Source organism: Triturus cristatus, chromosome 10 (assembly GCF_964204655.1).
Source record: "Triturus cristatus chromosome 10, aTriCri1.1, whole genome shotgun sequence".
Lineage (NCBI taxonomy): Eukaryota > Metazoa > Chordata > Amphibia > Caudata > Salamandridae > Triturus > Triturus cristatus.
The window spans coordinates 425,371,968-425,392,890 of NC_140593.1; the positions used below are offsets into that span (position 1 = coordinate 425,371,968).

General features: G+C 44.8%; 1 long non-coding RNA gene across 1 annotated transcript in view; it reads right to left on the bottom strand.

The window, feature by feature from the left end:
• Nucleotides 1-20,923, bottom strand: part of LOC146789560 (uncharacterized) — a 53,439-nt gene that overhangs the window by 16,460 nt on the left and 16,056 nt on the right. The window contains exon 2 of the long non-coding RNA XR_014970121.1: nucleotides 9,923-10,070. This is a non-coding gene — a long non-coding RNA (uncharacterized LOC146789560). The remainder of the gene's footprint in view (nucleotides 1-9,922; nucleotides 10,071-20,923) is intronic.

The window sequence follows — 20,923 nt, forward strand, 5'->3', positions numbered from 1 at the left end:
GCTTTCCCATTCCCTTTTCGCTTGGGCCAGTGTATGCCGATAGCATGACCTGCAATTAGCTAACTCAGGCTGGGACTTTAATTTGATTGCGACTAGGATCTCACTTTTAGCTAGCCTACATGCTCTATTGTACCAGGCATCAGGTCTGGGCACTGGCTTTCCCTTGAGTCTGGCTTGACCTAGCATCTCCTTAATCTGGGTAAAAAGTAAATCTTGGCTATTTATAGATCCATGGGTCCTACACTCGAACAATAGCTGGCATAAAATGTCAGTTTCCTGCTTTACCCTTTGTGTTACTGCCTCTAGTGCCTCTGGATTTTTTTCTACCCAGTCCCACTTTATGTGCTTCCTGTTGTTTGTGTATGAGAGATCTTCCAGGTTCCTATTCCCCCGACTTGCAAATATTGTGTTGGGCTTATCTATAAGAGTCAGACTGAGGGCATTATGGTCACTATCTACACGGCCCACCACTTCCAGGCCCCAAATAACTGTCCAAAGCTTTACAGCGGCCAGAGAGTTTCATAAGCCATAAAGTAGTCTATTCTGCTACAACAACTTTGCCTGCTAAAGGTCATCTTATCCTGGAGGTCAGAGAGTGTTCAGCCATTTGTGGCTCTAAGATCATAGTTTCATGTTAATGCCTGAACCTGGACTGCTTTCATTGACCATCTTATGGTCATTAACTCTATCTGTGGAATTCCCCACTGTCCATCTCACTCTTCAGTCAGGTCAAGGGGCTGTGGCAGCAAGCAGTTCGAAGGTACAATTAAGGTCTCCTGCTACCAACAATGAATAATTCCCTGAGTGTTGCGACAGGGCATGCTCTAATACACCAAGTACCATGGACTCAACACTACATGTACCTGCTCTGTTATAAACATTGAAGATCTTTAGCGATAGACCAGAATGGAGTACTAACCTTACTGCTAAAATATCAGGAGACTCAATGGGAACAATACTTATATCACATTGGAGCGTGGTCTTAAAATTCCTAGTCCTCCTGAGGTCCTGTTCCTACCAGGCTTGGATGCATTTACACAACAAAATGTGAGCCTACTCTTGTGAAAAGGGGGTAAACACAGAGTCTCCTGGAGCAGGCAAATATTAAAAGAGTCCATAAACTGACCCCATTCCACTTCAGATAGTAACTTGGATGCCCCACCCAGTTCCAGGATACAAAGATAACTTCATTAGAATATTGAGGGTAGGTGGCATCATTGTGGTTCTCTTCAAAACTAGCCTCATCAGGGCTGGGCACTAGATGAGACTCCTGAAACAATAAGCAATTAAAGTTCAGCCCTGAAGGACTAGCCCCAACATTGCTGGGGGCACTGGGCAGTGGGTGGGATCGGGTAGCATAGGGCAGCATGCCTTCCCCTTAGAATACCACGTCCCTTTCACAGCAGGGGGAGGCCAAAGGCCACAGTCAAGGGAAAATCCTACTGACTCCAAATCCATCTTCCCCCAGCTTCTCACTCCTCCCACAGATGCTCAACCTCACTAATGTAGTGGGGTCAATATTTAAGTAGTATACCAGTAGTAGTGCAGGAGACTGCTCTCGAGTCAATGGCCATAAGGCCCTCCACCAGGTCTCTCTGTAAAAAAGACACCCGCACACCATCATTGGGTTAATTAGGAGAGGATATCCTTTCTACACTTGCAAATTTACTCCTGATAATTGAATAGCAGTGCCGAACCTCTTGAAACCAGTGAATGGCCTTGTTAGTAAGCGAGTTAATGTCTATTCTGCTCCCCAGGGACAGAATGGGGACAGGCAAGATATAGACTGAGGCAGGGGTTTCTCCTAACATTTTGAGAATATAGAAGCCATTGTGGATCAGCCCTCTGGTATAGGACAAACGGGGTCTCTCAGAAGAAGGGACATGGGAGCCCAATGATCCACACCTCATCGCTGGGCCTGCAATTGTATCACTCGCCAACAGATACGCTGTAGGAGGATGGCTTTGAAGGGCCACCCACCCTGAGTTTGAACATAGGTGGTGGCCTGGGCGACTGAGCATGTGGGGGTTTGGTAGGGGTATTCAGCAATAGCTGCTTTTTGGGTTCTGTAGAGTGTGGAAGGATTGTGACCCCATGTGTAGTGGGAGGTCCTGCGCTAATCCCACACTCATTCTCTGGTTGACACATCACCTACCATCTATTGTCTCTCCCTTCAAGGTTTTCCATTACCTTTGGGAGGGCCTTTACCTGATCCCTCAGCTCCCTAATTGCCCCATCAGACTCTGCAAAATTAGGAAAATCCCAGAGTTGGATAGGTTAAGTCTTTCAGCTTGGGGCCTCTCTGTCAGAGGATCCTCTACCAGAAGGACAGGTAACAATTGCAACACTCGAAAACATCTGTAATCTCTATGGGAGGGGACTTTTCAGGGCTGACTGGGAGGAAGGAAATTGAGGCGATTCCCTAATAGGGGCAGGGTGGGCACATGACTGGTGTTTTACAAACATGGTAGGAATACATTTAGCAGGCATGGCTGAATTAGGATTTGAGCTTGTACTACCTGAATCAGGCCTTGAGTTAATGATATGAGCACATTCTGTTATCAGTCCTATCAAAAACACAATTTTCTTCTGCTGAGGTTAGGGTTTTCTTTTGGGCTTTTGAAGCCCTTTGAGCCCATACACAGCCTTCCTTTTACCCATTTCGTTATCTTATCTGAGAGCAACAATTTAGCACTAAAAGAGGGAAGAGCGTTTAAGCCCTTACGCACACAAAAGCTTTAGTTTATAAGGGCAGGAGGGCACGATAACCAGAATTAATAGTCAGAGAAATCACTTAAAAGTACCTGTTAGGATCAAACCAATGTCGCGGCTTGGAACTGTGGGGACAGGTTTAAGAGCCAGGGGGAGGCCCTGCTCTGCCTCTTCCTGTCACTGACGGGTGCTGGATGGGCCCGCCCTTGGCCCGGGTGTGTCCCGTGCTGTGGGACTGCAACATGCGCTATAAGCACCCATAAATCACTCCCAGCTGAGATACTCAAGAGGAATTATGGGAGTTAGAGTCCCCAGGGACAATGGTGTCTCCCACGGCGGCCCCCATTGGCACAGATGGTAGTGGTGATCGTGTCCTTTCCCGTGACAAGGAGCTCAGCAGCAAGACTCCTCGAGGTGATGGGCAAACAGCAGAGACTTGTCCCAATAGTAAAGATACAGAGCCCAGCATGCAGGACTGCAGCACGCGTTATAAGCACCCATAAATCACTCTTAGCTGAGGTGGTCGAGGGAAATTATGGAACTTAGAGTCCCCAGCAGCAACGGTGTCTCCCGGGGCAGTTCTCCTCAATTGGCACTGATGGCAGTGATGATGGTGTCCTTCCCTGTGACAGGTAGTTCGGCAGCAGGACTCCCCGAGGTGACAGGCAAACAGCAGAGACTTGTCCCAATAGTAAAGATGCAGCCCACAAAACTTGCTGTCTTTTCTGGCTTTAGTTACCTGATTACTTAGTAAACAATGGGTAAGAATTGTATGCTCAGAACTGCTGTTTCTTAGGAAACCAGCTTTGTAACTGGGTATCAGATTGTTTGAGGAGACTGAGATTCCCAATGTGGATAATTACATCTGGGCTAAATGCTTTGCCTCAACATCCAATAATAAAATTGTCCAGTAATTTCACAGAAGGGTTCAATCCCCTTTTTAGTAAATGGAAATCCTTCCCTACTTAAGGACTGAACAATTTATTTGAAAATAATTATCTATGTTACGATATGGGGCATAGGGACCCAAACTCAGGATCTTTGTTGAAAAGAAAATTACGGATGCCACTTTGTCCATGCTTCCCATCGGATCTCAAAAAATAAACCACGCCTTCACAGTTGAAACCATTAACTCTTAGTTGCTCCACCCTGGTGGACATTTGTTCCTCATGGACATGCAAATATGCCCTTGTCTGCAATCTCCATATGAACATAGATTGATTGATTATAGGGTGCCCAACATTCTTCACGGATGGTATTTCCATTCTGATACCAGTCATCTGACTCTAAATGTGTGACAACCCTCCAAAATTCTCTTGTGTCATCTCTTTTACAAATCTCCTAAATAGTTAGTGTTAGACCTGGCATCTTTGGCATGGTTCTTTCCTAACATTTTTGCTTTCAACCCTCCTGTTTTACTTACTTCGTTTTTGCTGGCCTTAGGACTGTACACTTTACTACTGCTAACCAATGCTAAGGGGCTTGAGGTCTCACCTTACCTGTAATTCCCTAATAAAGTGCTGCCACCTGTACCCAGGACCTGTACATTAAGTGCTACTAGTGGGCATACAGCACTTGTTGTGCTACCTACTTATAGAGGTCATTCAAAAGTGTCTCAGGCCTGCCATCTCAGCCTGGGTGTGCAGTTTTAGATTGCCATTTTGACCTGACAAGATAACGCTTTTGCCAGGCCCACTCCTTCTTTTTTAATACATATAAGTCACCCCAAGGGTAGGCCCTGAATAGCCGAGATGGCAGGGTGCAATGTATTTAAAAGGTAGGACATGTACAGTTAAGGTTTACACGTCCTAATACTTAAAAACTCCCACATTCGTTTTTCACTATTGCAAAGCCTTCCTTTCCCATAGAATAACATCGGAGTTCCTTAATACATTTAATAAGCTGTAACTTCCAATAAGGAACATATCGAATTAGGCGTCTTAAGTATTGCAATTTCTTGTGCACACTATTTGGTAGTTGCAGACTGATCTTGAGACACATGACTAGGTGTAGCTGGTTACTGGGCTGTGTGTATTTGCTCCTAGGCAGTCAGACAAAGGGAAGATATGTGTTTGCAGGATGGGACAACTAAGTTAACGATGGGGAGGAGCCGTCACCTACCACACTTGCAGATTAGAAAGGCCCTGTCGGAGCATGCTCACAAAGGGTTTGTCACTAGTGTTTTGCAAACCGTGACAAGCTAGGGCCAGGACAGGGAGGAATGGGAAGCCTGACACCTCTGGATGGTAGAAACCTCTAGAAGCTTCCTCCACTTCAAAGAGGGCACCAGGTATAAATATTGGACCTCAGACCCTAACTATTCAGTAAACTTCTGGACCTGTGGACTCTGCTAGGAAGAAGGACAACTGTGCTGCTGAAAGGACTGCTGCTCTAATGGACTGCTGCTCTAAAGGACTGTTGCCCTGCTCCCCTCTTGGCTGGGTGAGAAGGACTGTATCCTAACCCCAGACCCCATAGTGACTCCAACGGTTAGTTTGCTGGCGTCCTGATCAGAAGCCTCTGGGACATAACAGGCTTCCAACAACCTTGAACCCAGCACCTAGACTCTGCCATCTGTGAGTCCCACCATGCCAAGTGGTGCCACCCTAGTCCTGGACCCTTGGAAGTGGGCCTGATGGTGCTCTCCCAGCCCGTATCCACAGATGGTGATTTGTGCTTTTTGGAGCTATTTTTACCTAAATCTTTAAACTTGCATATATCCAGTTCTACTGATTGGATACTTGTTGTTTCTGTCCTGATTTATTTATTGGCATTTACTCTATTTTTGTAAAGTGGTGTGAGACTTTTCTTCTGATGTGTTTTCACTGTATTACTGTTTGAAGTGCTGCATAAATACTTTACACATTGCATTTAAGTAAAGCCTAACTGCTCTGTGCAAGCTACCAGAGGATTGAACACAGGTTAATTTGGGGTGTGCCTGTGCCTCACCATGACAAGGATTGTGGTTCCTGCTTGAGTAGGATTTCACCCTCCTCAGCCAGTAACCCAATTTCTTACAGCCAGTGATTATTTATCTATCTGCACACATATTTTCAGATCAACTGATTATGTTGCTTTTCAGGCTCTTAGCATGAAAACAATCCTCTTTAAGTGCCTTCATTCACAATTAATGTCCTCCCATGTACCTTTAAAAATGAGGGAAAAACAAGCTTACTTGAAGTTTTCATGGAGTGATTCGACACCCACGTTTTTGTACCACAAATAATCTGCAACAAGAAGATTACACTTTCCCAATTTATCATCAAATCCTTGTTAAAATCATTTTCCTTCTCAAATTCTCGTTGTAGTTGTAAGGTATCAGGTAACTGCTTCAATTGCATAGCTTCTACAGATCCCACCTTTCCCCATTTCAATGTGTTATTAACAGCTACTCAGGTATCAGTAGTCTATGAGGGATGGCCCAATTCAACACAATAGATTGCACAGCAAGACCGCTCTCAGTTCTATGCAAATGACTGTATGGTTTTACAGAGTGAAATCGAGATGACAGTGTAATCAAAATCAGCCAGTGATAACTTTCATAACAGACAAATAATACAAGTATTAGCGTAGAGCCAAATTTTATGACTGATGATTGGAAGCAATTCTAAACAAAAAACATTTTAGAGAACTTTGATCAGTTGAACCTATTTAATATAAAAGGGAGGAAAAAGGACTACCAGCACACAATAGGACCCCGCCAAAATGAGACATATTCATACTTTAACTGTGAAATTCAGGAATATATGGCCCCAGTAAAGAGCTATGGGCCTCATGTACAAATTAATGGTTGCAAACCCTCAGCTTTGGTAATTCTGCTGGTCTGGGACCGCTAAGACACTCTTTTAAGGGCCACATGTATCAAATTTGGAAATTGCGAATACCTAATTGCGATTTTCTGAGAATCGCAATTAGGTAATCGCAATTTCCAATGTATGAAACTCCAATGAATTTTAATGAGGTAGATCGCAATTTGCAACCCGGAGAAATCGCAAAAATCACAGGGATGGTGGTCTGCTTTGGTCAGCAGACCACAATGTCCGTGATTGCTTTCAAATAAAGCAATCTTTTTTTTAAATGCAGCTCGTTTTCCGTAAAGGAAAACTGGTTGTGTTTAAAAAAAAAAGGAAAAGTTTTCTTTTCATTTTTTAAAAGCAGGCACTGGTCATTGGACCACTGCCTGCTCTTAAAAAACGTTTTTACAACCATTCCCAAAGGGAAAGGGTTCCCTTGTGGGCCCCTTTCCATTTGTGAATGGGTTACCACCTACTTGAAGTAGATGGTAAAATGCGAATGTTTTGCAACCTCATTCATGGTCACAAAACCTTCATACATACAATTAGGGTTTGCTATTTGGATGGGACGCCTTAAACACGCCCCTTTCAAATACCGAATCGCAAACCCATTTTGCGATTCGGTGACATGTTATCGAATCGCAAAGTGGGTTTTAATACATGTAAAAAGTCTCTTTCGCATTCGCAAACGGGACAATTCTACGAACTGGTTTGTTTGCGAATGCAAAATTGGAAGATACATGTTGCCCTAAATGTGTTTATGAAAAGTTCAGGAATCGCTATTTGGAATGGGTATTTATCCAAATACCAATTCCTTAAGGCAGGTATCAATGTTTTGCGACTGGACCACCAACTCAAAGGAGGAGATTACTCATTTGTGAATGGAAAAGGGCTCCCTAGGGACCCCTTCCCCTTTGTGAACAGTGAAAAATCATTTTCTAAAAGAAGATAGATGTCCAATGGACCACTGCCCCATTTTGAAAAAGTTAACATTTTGTAAAGATTTCCATTTTTGCTTTTTAAACGGATCCACTTTAGGTTGCTTTATTTAAAAGCAATTACGGATGTAGTGGTATGCTGACCCCAGCTGGCCTCTAGGCATGTGATTATAGCCAATTGCCATGGGTCGCAAATTCTGACCTACCTCTTAGGTCAAATTGCGACCCACTACGATTCTGTATTTTGTGAACTGACCTGTAAATAAATAGGTCAGTTCGCAAAATAAGAATTCATTCGGTAAATGTTGGTGCATACATTGTGACCCCTTTTACTTAATGCATTCTTTATACCTGAGGCCCTAGGGGCCAGATGGACTACCACCAAAAATAGCGACTCGCTATTAGCGAAAAATTGCGAGTCGCTATTCGCTACCTACCAACACCTCCGTCAACCAGATTGCAAGTCGCAATTCACTCACAATGCTATTTTGGCCACTCGCTATTAGCAAGTCACAATTTTCTCACAAATAGCAAGACCCGTAGAAACACCGTTTTTGCATGCGCAATATGTGATTGTGCGTGAAAATCGCAATAACGCACTCGCAAATAGTTAAACTGATTTTAAAAAAAAATCACTTCCTTGTTGTGTTGAAGGAACCCCCAAACAGGAAGTGGTGCTCAAATCAACTCCTGAACAAAAAACAAACACATGTGCTGGTGAAGCAGCATTGTGAGACACTGCTGAGAGAGCAAAGATGAGCAGCAGGGAGACCAATATGGGATCCAAGCAGAGGTAGCGAAGTTTGCAGAAAAATAACTAAACATCATTACAGAAGAATGTTTCAATCATCACGAAGAATTGTTTGGCAGAGCCTCACAACGTCTGGGTAAAAGTGAGAAAAGGTAGATCTGGCGCAGCATGCAGCGAAGGATTAAGGCCCTGAGAGTAGCACACAGCTCCGTCGATGAAATAGAGAAAAGGCGGCATGAGCTTCACTCCACGGCAAAGGAGAGGGTGGCAGGGCGCATGGAAGCAGCCAAACAGACTGGAGGGGAATCATCCACTTCAGCAGACTCAACACCAGCTGAAGCAATGGTGGAAACCACCCTGGAGAGGGCAGCTGTAGCAGGATTTGGGACCCTGGATACATCCCAGCCATCGATTAATCCTGGTAAGTGAAAACTGTGCATGTGCCGTGTCCATACCCACTAACGCCTGTACTGTGCATGCATACTAATCAAACACAAGCATACATCCATGTACAAACAACAAACAACACTAGAGTTGCATCATAGGAGATGTAGTCTGTGACAAAATAAGTGTACTGAGGTAATGACTTGAGCTGATAAACATTGTAAAGCAACTGATACAGTGCAGCACATCTTTTATTATCATCTGTCATCTCTTTTGTCACATAGACACTGCATTGGAAGCAGAGGACACTGGTGGGGAAACATCGGGTAGCCACGAGGCAGAGGAAATTGAGGAAGGGCAGGATGTTGGAGAAACGAGTGGGGACAGGTCCACTGACGTCCCAGCCACTGCAGCAGTAACAACTCCAATGTCAACACCAACTGCCACATCTGCAGCGCAGCACAACATCACACCACCTGGCCCTCAGTCCACCCGTGTGCAATCTTACACTGAGTACACAACGGTCCCAGCGTCGGTCCTAAGGTCTGTCCACGACTGGCACAATCAGTCAGGCAATGTCTGCGTCCGTTAATAGGGAAATGCTGCAGATACAGTGCCTGCACAACCAAATACAGAGACAGAGAAATGTGAGAATGTCCTAGGGCTTCCACATGATGACAACCAAACTGGTACAAAACCAGTCCTGAATAGAAGCCAAACTGGATGCCCTCACCAGCACTGTGGCAGACCTGGCCAAGGAGTGGTCGGCAGAAAGGGAGAACCAGAGTTGCATTGAGCGCAGCAGGGGACAGAAAATAGACAGTCCCTCAAGGGCAATCAATAGGCTGGTACATGCCACTAATAGACAAAGCCAGCGCACACTTGGCCTACAAGTAGAGATGGGCCCCTACAGTGGCGATGTGGGACGTGGTTTGGAAAAGATCACGGCTGCAGTACAAACACAGCAGACAAACCAGTTAATTGGGGCTGTTGGCCTGGGTGGCACTGATAGTGAATTGTTTAGCAGGAGCAGCATATCAGCCACAGATGCACCTATGTTGCACAGAGCAGCAGCCGCAACCTTGGGATGGGTAGTGGCACATCTACGCGCAGGAGCAGAAAATGAAACTTTTGTGTTCCCCAAACATCTTTCATGTCCATTTAATTTATTTTCGATTGGTCATGAAACCCATTTATTTTCCATTATGTGGCAATATCTGACAGTTACTGATGAACATGTTGTCTTACTTTAAAAATGGATGCGCGAAAATTAAAACACCCATAGGCATTCACAATTAGTCATAGCTTTTGTACAGCTGAGTGTCTAGCTTGTGTGTACGTACCTTTCAGTCAAGTTGTTTGCAATCTGGTCCCTGCGCCTTCTCCCCTCTGCTGCAGCGCTACCATCCCGTAGTTGTTGCGCAGGTGGTTCCGGGCCATCATCCTCAGAATCTGTGTCAGACACATCTGTAATGTATCTTCCTGCGTCTTCTTGTGATTTTAAGAATACATTTATTGTTAAGTTATGGAGAAATAAGTACATACGTATAGAGGGCTCAAAGAGGCAACTCCAACTGATACATAGGAGTTCCAAGCCTTGCCTCACACATTCCAATGGTAACAATGCATATAATAAATGTTCAGGTGAATGTGGAGAATCCACATCTTATCTGTAAAGTAAGGTAAGTAGAAATAACACAGAAACGCACAGCAAAAGCAAGAGAAGCATAAACACCACAACATCCATGGGCAGTCCACCCCTGCAGGCCATGTTGTGCAGCATGGCACATGTTGCCACAATTTTACAGACTGTTCCTGGCGCATACTACAGAGCTCCCCCACTCTTATGTGGGCATCAAAAGCACGATTTCAGTATTCCAAAAGTACGCTCAATCACTGTCCTTGTGCACCTGTGTGCAGTGTTGTACCGCCTTTCATGTATGTTGTTGGGAGACAGGTATGGTGTGAGGATCCACGTACGCAGAGCATAGGCACTGTCACCTGTTGTGAGACATATGATGTTGATGTTAATTGCTTACAGACATGCAATGCCATTAACAAATGTTTGGGGACAGGTGATAACATAACCTAGGAGGTATCCATCATCAAAGTCACCTCTTTCTAACCTTTGATGTGGACCAATGTGCCGGAAAATGAATGCATCATGGGTGCTTCCTGGGTAATTGGCTATAATATCTGTTATGATGTTTTTTGAGTTACACACTACTTAGATATTGAGGGAATGTGTGCTTTTTCTGTTACAAAAAATGTATTCGATGCGGGATGGTGGGCATATGGGCACATGTGTCCCATCTATGCACCCTATTACCTGTGGGAATTTGCTAACGTGTAGAAAACCATTTTTGTCTGGTCTAATTCCTCATTGTCATAGGGCATGTATATGTTTTGATGTATGTGGTGTAGCATTGCGTCTAGGGAATCATGGAAGAAGCACAAAAGTGCATTCTAAGACACACCACCAGCCACTGCAATGACATCCTGGTAACTAGCACAGGCCAAGAGGTGGAGGGAGCACAACACCTGCACATGTGTAGGAATGGCATTGCTGTGCTTGGTTCTACTCTCAAGTTGTGGCTTCAAGGTGTCAATGAGCTTTAATATGACCCTGCTACTTAGCATGTACTGATCATAAATCTCCTCTTCAGTCTTATCCAACAATGTCAGCCTGACTCTGAATATCCTTTCCTATCTTCTTCTCCTCTGCAATGTCGCCCTTATCCTCCTCCTCCTCCTTGCTAACAAATACAGGGCAGCCATTTTGGAAAGATTTGGGATGCATTCTGGGTGTCTTTTTATAGGTTGAACCTGATTACCACCTGTTTCAGCTTAGTGGTAAATTGCATGTGCAAAAGGCCCTTTTTGCATGAACTCGCAATTTGCGACTATTATGTACATGCAATTTTGCGACTCGCAAATTGCGATACGCTATTTGGTAGTCGCAAATTGCATGAGCTAATATTGCTAGTTGGTATTTACTCGCAAATTGTTTGAGTGGGTTTTGTACATTGGAAACGGCCATTTTAGCATACGCAAATCATTTTGCGACCGATTTAGCGCATGCAAAATGGTCGTACAACTATCCCTAGATCACTTCTGAGTTTGGCATTATTTCTATCCCATATGCATGCAGAAAATATTACAAACAACAAGACAGCAAATTAGAGTGATGTGAACAAAAATTCGCTCTATGAAGGGAGAAGACAACATCACTAGTGATCAAATATTTTATGATGAAATATAACTTGATCCAAGAATTGAACTTTCAAAGTTTTACAAAGAGAATAGTCCAGGGTATAAATTCTAGCACAGAGGTAAATTTCCTGCATTAAAACATTGAAGTAGATGAATCCAACAGAATTAGTTAGCGAGCATAAAATATGCAGTTTGGAAAAATTAAAAAAAGACAGGATCATAGTTGTCCCATGTTGTAATCAGCGGCACTAGCATGACATTAATGGGACTTAATTGAAAGAGAGTTAAAAAAATATTCTATATTAATTGTAGTTTGTATTTAACAAACTCTTTGGAGGAACTGTTGATTAAAAGCTATTTGACACATGTAACTTTAAGTAAAGAAAAGAATGAAAAATTCAGATTTACTCCTTTGTTGACGGTGAAAAGAAACAAGACAACAACGTGGACACAGACACCTACCCTTGATTATAGGAACGTATTTTGATTCATAACACTGGTGAACATCTTGAGTCTTCCCAAGACACATAACCTTGAGACCTGAACTATGAAAGTCCTGCCTCGGGTACGGATGCGTTTATTGTTTGGCATGAACAATAGATCAGAAACTGAAGAACATAATAATTTGATGGGGACATACTGGGTAAATTTGTCTTGAAGGTGGATGAGTTCGGTAAACAGCTCTGTGCATTAAGCAAAGAGCTTTGAATGACACTCTCTCAGAAATAAGGATCAGTGTAATGCAGAGGTCTTCAAACTGTGGGGCGCGCCCCCGTGGAGGGGAGTGGATGGGTTCTGGGGGGGAGGGAGGGGTGGGGCGCAAATGCCTCTGCAAGTACATGTACATTTTTTGCTGCATTTCCACGCTGTCTTCATTTACTCCGCAGCCCTTGAAATGAGATCAGAGTGCCTTGGGGTCGGAGGTCAGTGAGTGTGCTGCTGTGGGCTTGGCTGGGCAGTATCTGGAGTCTTATCTCCGGCACTCCTGAGTTTTTCACAGGTCTTTAAAGACCATTTGCATATTTACATACCTTTGTAAACTGGTTACCGAGGCTTAGTATTTTTTCTGGTTCCAGTACCCCCTGGGACCCCACTCTGCCTATTCCTTACATTTGTACTTTACATGTACTAGTGTGAGAATGCATTTCATGAAAAGGAATATAAAGTAGGGTTGCCAAAACAAAAATGCCTGCCATGTGTTGTTTAAAGAGCCTGCAAAGACCTCGTCTTGACACTAAATAGGGTTATAAATAAAAAAGGATGTATTCGTTTGTAATGTGACTTTTCTGTCTTTGTTCCCTTTAATTATCAGTCATGAAATCATTCAGGCTGCCCTAGAACACAATTAAGAGTGCTTTCTATTTATGTTTGCTGTTCGAAGTACGCACAGATAAGTGTTAAAAATACGGCTTTAGGTGAGTTTATTTTTGTACCATCTGGGACATCAAAATAATGAGCTGGCAACCCTAATCATAAGACTGGAATTTTGTTGCAGGATCTGCACATTAATTATTGTCTCCACCCTTGATCCCAGATCAATGCCATAAATGCAATAGTTTAACTTATATCTGAAACCCTACATCGCCGTCAATAACATGCTGATTTACTTCAAGTGTCTGGGATTGCACCCTGAATTCAGACAACTCACTCCTCATTCTCGCCCTTTTTTTTAAAACAAATTTTATTGATTGCCGTAATGTCATGTTCAATAATTACAAGAATTTTTCGTTGATGTTTCTTGTCTTTGTATAGCTGACAAATGCTAGCGAGATTATTGCGGTAGGTACATACAAGTGCATTATGTTTTCACTTTATTACGTATACATTACGTATGATGCGATAAGTAGGAAGATACATTATTTGGAATATGGCTATCAACATAACTACTAACAACTACCCACTCTCCCCCTCCCTCCACCCACGTTCTGGCCCGTCATGTCTCTCATCTGACACATCAATTGAATACTTTGAATATTGCTTAGTATTACATTTTGCTATGTGCGGGTATATGTAACCCCCCGTTCGCCCTCTAGCTACACTGCCCATAGTAGTTCGACGTACTAGTTATTGTGAGTCTGGGGTGGCGTGACGTATATTGAGGTCTATTGCCCTAAAACTCTCCAGTATGACATCCCACCCATGGATATTGGGTGTTTGCCCAGCCCCCGGGCCTCCTCTTGTCTGATTGCTGCACTTTCTGCACCACTCCATTGTACCACCTCATCATGCCAAGTGGTTAATGCATGGAGCCTCATGGACTTCCACCTCATTGTTATAGCTTGTATTGCTAATATAAGAGCGAGGTCTAAAAAGTGAAGCTGGACTTTCTGGGCGTCTGTGCGTTTACTGAGCCCTAACAGGCATTCTTCTATGGTGTCTGCAATCTGTAGATGTGTAATCTCCCCCATAGCGCTGTGTAACCCTTCCCAGAATCCTCTAAGGTGAGGGCATGCCCATAACATGTGTATGAAACCCGCTTCCTCAATCTTACAGCGGGAGCAACAGTGCTGTGTGTTTCGGAACATTCGGTTCAGACGGTGCTGGGTTAAGTAGGACCTGTGTAGGACCATACATTGTATGAATTTAAATTTTGCATTTTGGGTCACTCTTTTTGGGTGCTCCAGAATATTTGCCCAGTCCTTATTAGGTATGTCTCATCCTATGTTGTCCGACCATTTTGTTCTTGAATCAGTGAGAGGGACTGCCGCGTGAGCTCGAATACCAACATACAGCCATTTTATAAGGTGCCGCCCCTCTCCCATGTAGTACAATGTGCGGACTAATTTATGCTGTGGGGGTTCCATACGTTGAGCAGCTCAACTCTTCTCCACATAGTGTAACACGCTAGCGTGCATTAAGTAGAAGTGTCCCGGGGCCCTTATAGCACGTGTGAAGTTGTCGTGATCTAGAAGAGTTGTCGCTAAACAATGCTCCCACTGTGTCTATTCCCACTTCAGCCCAGGCCTGTAACCTATGCTTCGTGAGTCTTCCGCCAGGAATTGGTATCCCCAGCCATGGAATGTTTCCAGAATAGGGAATGGAGCGGGACGTGTATTGCAGTGCCTTTCTCCAACACTGAAGTACCGTTTTGAGCAGTGGGGTGGCATATGGGGGGAGTTTGCTTTTTGGTAGCACCAATGTGTGGAGCGTTCCTCGGTTAATGTCCTGCATTGTGTACCCTATTTTCTGCAGGTTTCTGCCCGCAGTCCAATAGGACAGCCACTGTAGCTGACTGGCGTAATAGTATGCTCTGAAGTCTGGCACCCCCAGTGCCCCTTTATGAAGTTCCAGCTGTCGTTTTTTAAGGCTCACCCTCCTACGTCTGGCCCCCCAGAGTAGATCCAGCAGTATTGTGTCTAGGGCACGAAATATGGATGGAGTGACTGGTATTGGCAAGTTAGCAAAGTAATACAACAATCGGGGAAGGACCACCATTTTACATATAGCAACCGGTCCCATTACCGATAGTGACAGTGATGTCCAGAATGCCACTTTTGACCACACTGCACGTATTGCTCTCATCGGATTGCCGTCAAGCAGATCCGCGTGCGACCTGTATATATATATTCCCAAGTATTTAAATGTATTGTACGCCATGGTATAGTATATTTACCAAATCCAATTTCATCAGGGCGATCACCTTCATGCAATAAGAAGGCATTCGATTTTCCTACATTAATGGAGACCAGAAACACGCTCGAAGCTGGAAAAGATACTGGGAAGGGGCTCCAACATACTTTTGAGGTCCCGTACGTATACAATGATTTCATCTGCATAGGCTGAGATCAGGTGTGTTGCATTGCCTATCGGGATCCCCAATGTGTTGGCCTCCCACCGTAATTTAAGCGCCAGCGGCTCTTTGACAAGCACGAATAGTAGGGTGGATAGGGGGCAGCCCTGTCTCGTACCTCTGTGCACTGTATATTCTTGAGATATGTGACTCTCGCAGTGGGGCCGTGTATAAAAGTGGAACCCATCAGAGATATTCAGGGGGCAACCCAAACTGCTCCAGGGCTTTAAACATATAGTCCCATGTGATGGTGTCAAAGGCTTGGCGTAGGTCCAATGCGATGAAGGCAGCATCGACATATTCCTCGGGGTAGTAGCCCTGATATAGTGTAATCATCTGATATTTAACGACGTACTGCGTGCTGGTAGGAAACTGCATTGGTCCCTGTGTATTCATTTGTGTAATTGGGGAAGGAGTCAGTTTGCTAGAATCTTACTTAAGATCTTATATTCTGATGTCAAGAGCGACAATGGGCGATAGCCCAATAAATCTGATCTGTCTCTGCCTGGCTTGGGGAGTGATACCACCAGCGCCTGCATAGTAGTATATGGGAGATGTCCAGTTCTAGCGATCTGTTGCATAATTCCTCCAATTTAGGGATTAAGGCCTCTGAGTAGGAGTCGAAGAATTCTATCGACAGGCCGTCCAGGCCTGGTGTTTTATATCTTGGGAGCCCTTCGATGGCCGCTTTTATTTCCATTTTTGTAATTGGGCCTATTAGGCTTTTCTTTGCATCAGCAGTTAGCTGCGGGTAAGGTAATCCCTCTAAGAATGTGTCAATAAGTGTGGTGTCAATGTGATTGGGTTTACTGTACAAGGTGCTGTAATATTTACAGAATGCTTCATTTATGCCCTGTTGTGAGCAAGCCATGCCTGTCCCTGGGACGTCAACATTGCAGATAACAGCAGGTGCCGGGTCATCCTGTAGTATTTTAGCTAATAATGTCCTGGATTTATCAGCCCCCTGTGTGTGTTCAATTGTGTGTACGCTATGTGATCTATTACCCTGAGTGTTTCTAACAATTCAGCATGCTGTATGTACGCTTTCTGTAGTGGAACCTGTTTGTCCGGGTTGCCCGCTGCTTCCTGCTCCAACTCATTTATTACATTCTCCACTTTGATGAAATTCTTGTGTACTTCCTGTCTGGGCCCTACATTGGCGCGAATCGTGGTACCCCTTACCACCACTTTGAGGTCATCCCATTCAATCAAAATTTAGGAGGCAGTGTTCCCAGTGTTCCAATTTTCATAAAAATAGTTTGTGATCGTTGTGGACAATGTACTGCGGAAAGGGGTGTCCTCTAGCATCTGGGGCCATAATTTCCATAAGGGGACTGGAGTGGGTATTCTGCCCCACGTGAAACAGACCTCCAGGGGATCATGGTCTGAGAAGGTCTTTGCTAAATACGTGGCATGAGTCACTTGGGCAGCGATATTAAGGGAGCGTAGCAATCTATCGATCCATGTGTGCAATTGGTGGACTGGTGAGTAAAGGGAGTATTCCTTACTTGTTGAATTCTTCATTATCCATATATCCATTATATCCCCCAATGCCCACCCTTCAGCCCAGCTGCAGAGGGCCTCAGCTTGTCTTATAGCTCCCGCTCCATGTAGGAGAGGGTGTGATCTATCTAACGATATATCCATCACTGTGTTGCAACCACCTCCCAGTAACCACGGGTACATTTCCCATCCTGCTAGCACCATGCTCAGCCCACTGAAGAATTTATCCTGATTAAAGTTTGGGGCATAGATATTACCTAGCACCACTGGCGAGCCATCTAATGTCCCTTGTAACAGTATGTATCTACCTTGTTCATCAGTGCGCCTTTCCAGTTCAGTAAACTGAACCCCCTGCCTAATCCATATGGTCGCCCCCCATGCAAAGGCCGAATAATTAGTAGAAAATACCTGCCCCCTCCATTTCTTTCTAACCTTCCCGGCTTCTGACTCAGTGAGGTGTGACTCTTGAAGGAACACTATCTGCGCCTTGCCTCTAAGTAGTTGCGCATGTACCCTGTACCTCTTGTGCACGGATCCTAGCCCCCGCACATTCCAAGTGTTTAAGGTATAGGAACCAAGCGTACTTAATTTGTGATTGTGTGTAACAGTAGTGTGAGTGCTGTGCTCCCTAACTTGGAGCTAATCCCTTGTTGCGGGCCAGAACCCCCAAACTCCCTTTGAACTAGTAATACACGGCTCAGCCACTGAACTATGAGGGCCAAACAGGTAACTTAACCATACGAATATTACCTCATCTATATGGTGCGTACGCTTTGTGGGGGTGGTTGCTGCCACCTGTCATGTTTCTTACATTCAAGTATTAGCTTTGTGAGCTCTACAGAACCTGGGGAATATCTAGCTAATCTCTTATTATTAGACGTCATCAGTGCTGTATGAAAGAAAGGATGTATTAGTCCATGAAATCGTATATCGGGCACTAGCTGCTGCATTGCCTTGATCACTATTATCTACCACGTTCCTTACATGCAGTTACTGGCTCCGCAAGCTCTATGAAGCCTGAAAGATATTACCTTGACCTCACAGTTAGAGTTATCTTTGTAATGGTATGAAAAAGAAAATTATACAGTTGTTCATAAAAGCACTTATTGAACATCATCTTCCACTGCGTCTTAATGTCGGATATTGTGGCCTGTACAGCACAGCTTATCCCGGCAAATCGTCTGCTGTTTGAGGTGTCACCGAGGGGAATAAAGTGATACTTCAGTTTGTATGGTGCTGTCCTGGGACGAGTTGGTTGCAATCTGAAAATAATCGTCCCTGAAGGAGTTCGCAGCAGCCAATGCCTCCTGTCTGCAAATCCGGGCTTGCTCATGTGTGGTACTAAGGGTTTGCAGTTTTTGCACTCCCTTGACAGTGCGGCGTGACCTGCGGCCTTGAGTTCATTTAGGACTGTTGGGCGGGTCATGAGATATGACTCTGGAGCTTGAGACTGAATCCGTCACTTCGATTCACTCCTCTGCATCTTCCAGGCTGTCGAAGAAATACGTTTTTTGCTAGTGGATGATTTTTAGGCGGGCAGGGAATAACAGTGCATTTTTTAGAATCAGGGCATGCAATTTATTTTTTACTGTTTGGAAAGAGGACCTTCGGCCCTGAACTATTGTTGTATAATTAGGATACAGTGATATCCGATGGTTTTCAAATTGAATCTGTGGTCGCTCGCGTGCCTTCTGGAGTAGTACATCCCGATCCCTGTAGTTTAGTATCTTGGCTATTAAAGGCCAATGGCGGTGCTCCAATTTTTTGTTTACCAGTAGGGATCTGGTGGGCTCTCTCCATGCAAAAGAAGGATGATAGGCCTTCCGGAGCTATATAGTCTCAAAACCATTGCGCTATGAAGCTGGCAGCACGTTGTTCCTGTGATTTATGCCCTCTGCGTCTTCGATCCTGTCCTGCAGGCCAGTGACTTGTCGCTGCAACTGTTGTATTTGTGTCGCGTGCTCCTTAACCTGGGGTTTGTCTCTTTCAGGGTTTGCCCATGTGATTTCACTGTATCTGCTAGCTTGGCATGGTCGGCCTTGAGTCGCATGAAACCCACAGTGAGCGGAGCAAGATGGCGGCTGTGTAAACGGCCGGTGCAGTGTGGCGGTGAAGGCAGAGAGTAGAGCGATGAGATCGATGGAAGTTTAAATGTGCGCAGAAAGGAGATGGGATGCGAACTTTCCCTGATATTTGAGAACTTAAGATGTTGCTGATATTGATAGTCTCGACTACACGAAATACCATTTGTCGGCTGACCGAGGGTGAGGTGAAGCTCTCAGCGTCCTTGGTCCGGTGCAAGTCCCGCAGAAGAGCGGGGAGGTGGAGCCTAGCCAGAATAGCGCAGAGTCGGAGGAGACAGAGCGGAATTGAGCGGAACGGAGTGGAGGAGACTGTCGAGCATATAGAGCGGACTCTCACCAGGACAGGAGCGGAGTGGAGCTGTGATAGTGGTCTTGCTATTTCATACAGGTTTACTGAAAGACAAAGAAAGGCGAGGACGCGAAGAAGCAGGATGGCTCCAAAAATTGCGGCCGGACTGAAAACAGCGTCCCAAAGGAAGAAAGCGCTTCGGGAGGATGGCGGTATCGAGGCCGAGGCAAATGAGCTCTCTCTTGAAAGAGAAAGAAAACATCTACAAAGTACGACGAAAACTCGCCAGGCTCCCACCTCAATCGCAGATATTTTTCCAAAAGCTGGTAAGGAGAAGGAGGGGGTAATGGAGGCTGCGGTGGCTACGGTCGAGTTGATGGAGGGTAACACTATTGCACCGAAGGACAGAGGCCCAATGGGGGGGTCGAAAGTAGACTCTAACATTGAGCCATTAACCTTTGCAATAAACCAGGAGGACGACAGTGTAATGTTTACTAAATTGCATCCCCAGATTAAGATAGTGGAAAAAGTGGTTTCAAAAAATGTTCCTCGGGCGGAAGTGGATCAGACACCTCAGAACTCAATGCGGCTAGACTCAAGTAAACCGAGGCTAGAAGCTATTACGGTAGACATTGGTGAAATATCAGCAACGCGACTAGAGGATACCTCTGATATGGGCCTTTTAAGAATTGAGTCGGATTCTGAATTGGGAGATCCTTGCAGCGAAAAGGAGAAAGTTCCAAGCGAGTGCTTCTTTTCAACTTCTGAGGGGGCCGGTTGGTCGGAAGATGGTGAAGACAGTTCTGATCCGGAGTCTGAAGGCGGCTCAGATAGCAACCTAGAAGTGGATGCCCCAGTAATAGCAACCAGACCCCCTATGGCGATAAGACATAAAGCTCAGAGCCGCTGTGATATCAGCTTTAATCAACCCCCCACTCTTCCTCTTCAGGAAGATCCTGGCGCCAATAATACCAATCTCTCATTATTGGAGACGATTCATCAAGAAATTATCGCACATAGAGAGGAGACACGCCAGGACAATCGTAAGGTCCAGGCAGCGATGAGGAAGATGCAGGGCGTAGTGAGAAAACTGTCTAAGGCTTGTGCTAATACCGGGGATAGAGTTTCAAACTTGGAAGAGAGAATAGTAACAATGGAGGCAGAAGCAGCCGACTCTACTTCTAAGATTAATGCTCAATGTGCCCAGGTGGTGGATCTCCAGTGGAAAACAGAACAGCTGGAAAATAGGCTTCCTCAAAATAATTTGAGGGTCTTGGGGGTCCCGGAGGGGGTGGAGGGTCTCGATATAAAGGCCTATATCATCAAGCTCTTTGAGCAGGCTTTCCCAGAACTCTCCAGTTGGAACTGGGTCACTGAGATCCAGCGTGTCCACCGTACACCCTTCAAAATACGTAAAAACGCGAGAGGAGGTGATAAACCCAGAGCGATACTGGTGTTTTTTGGA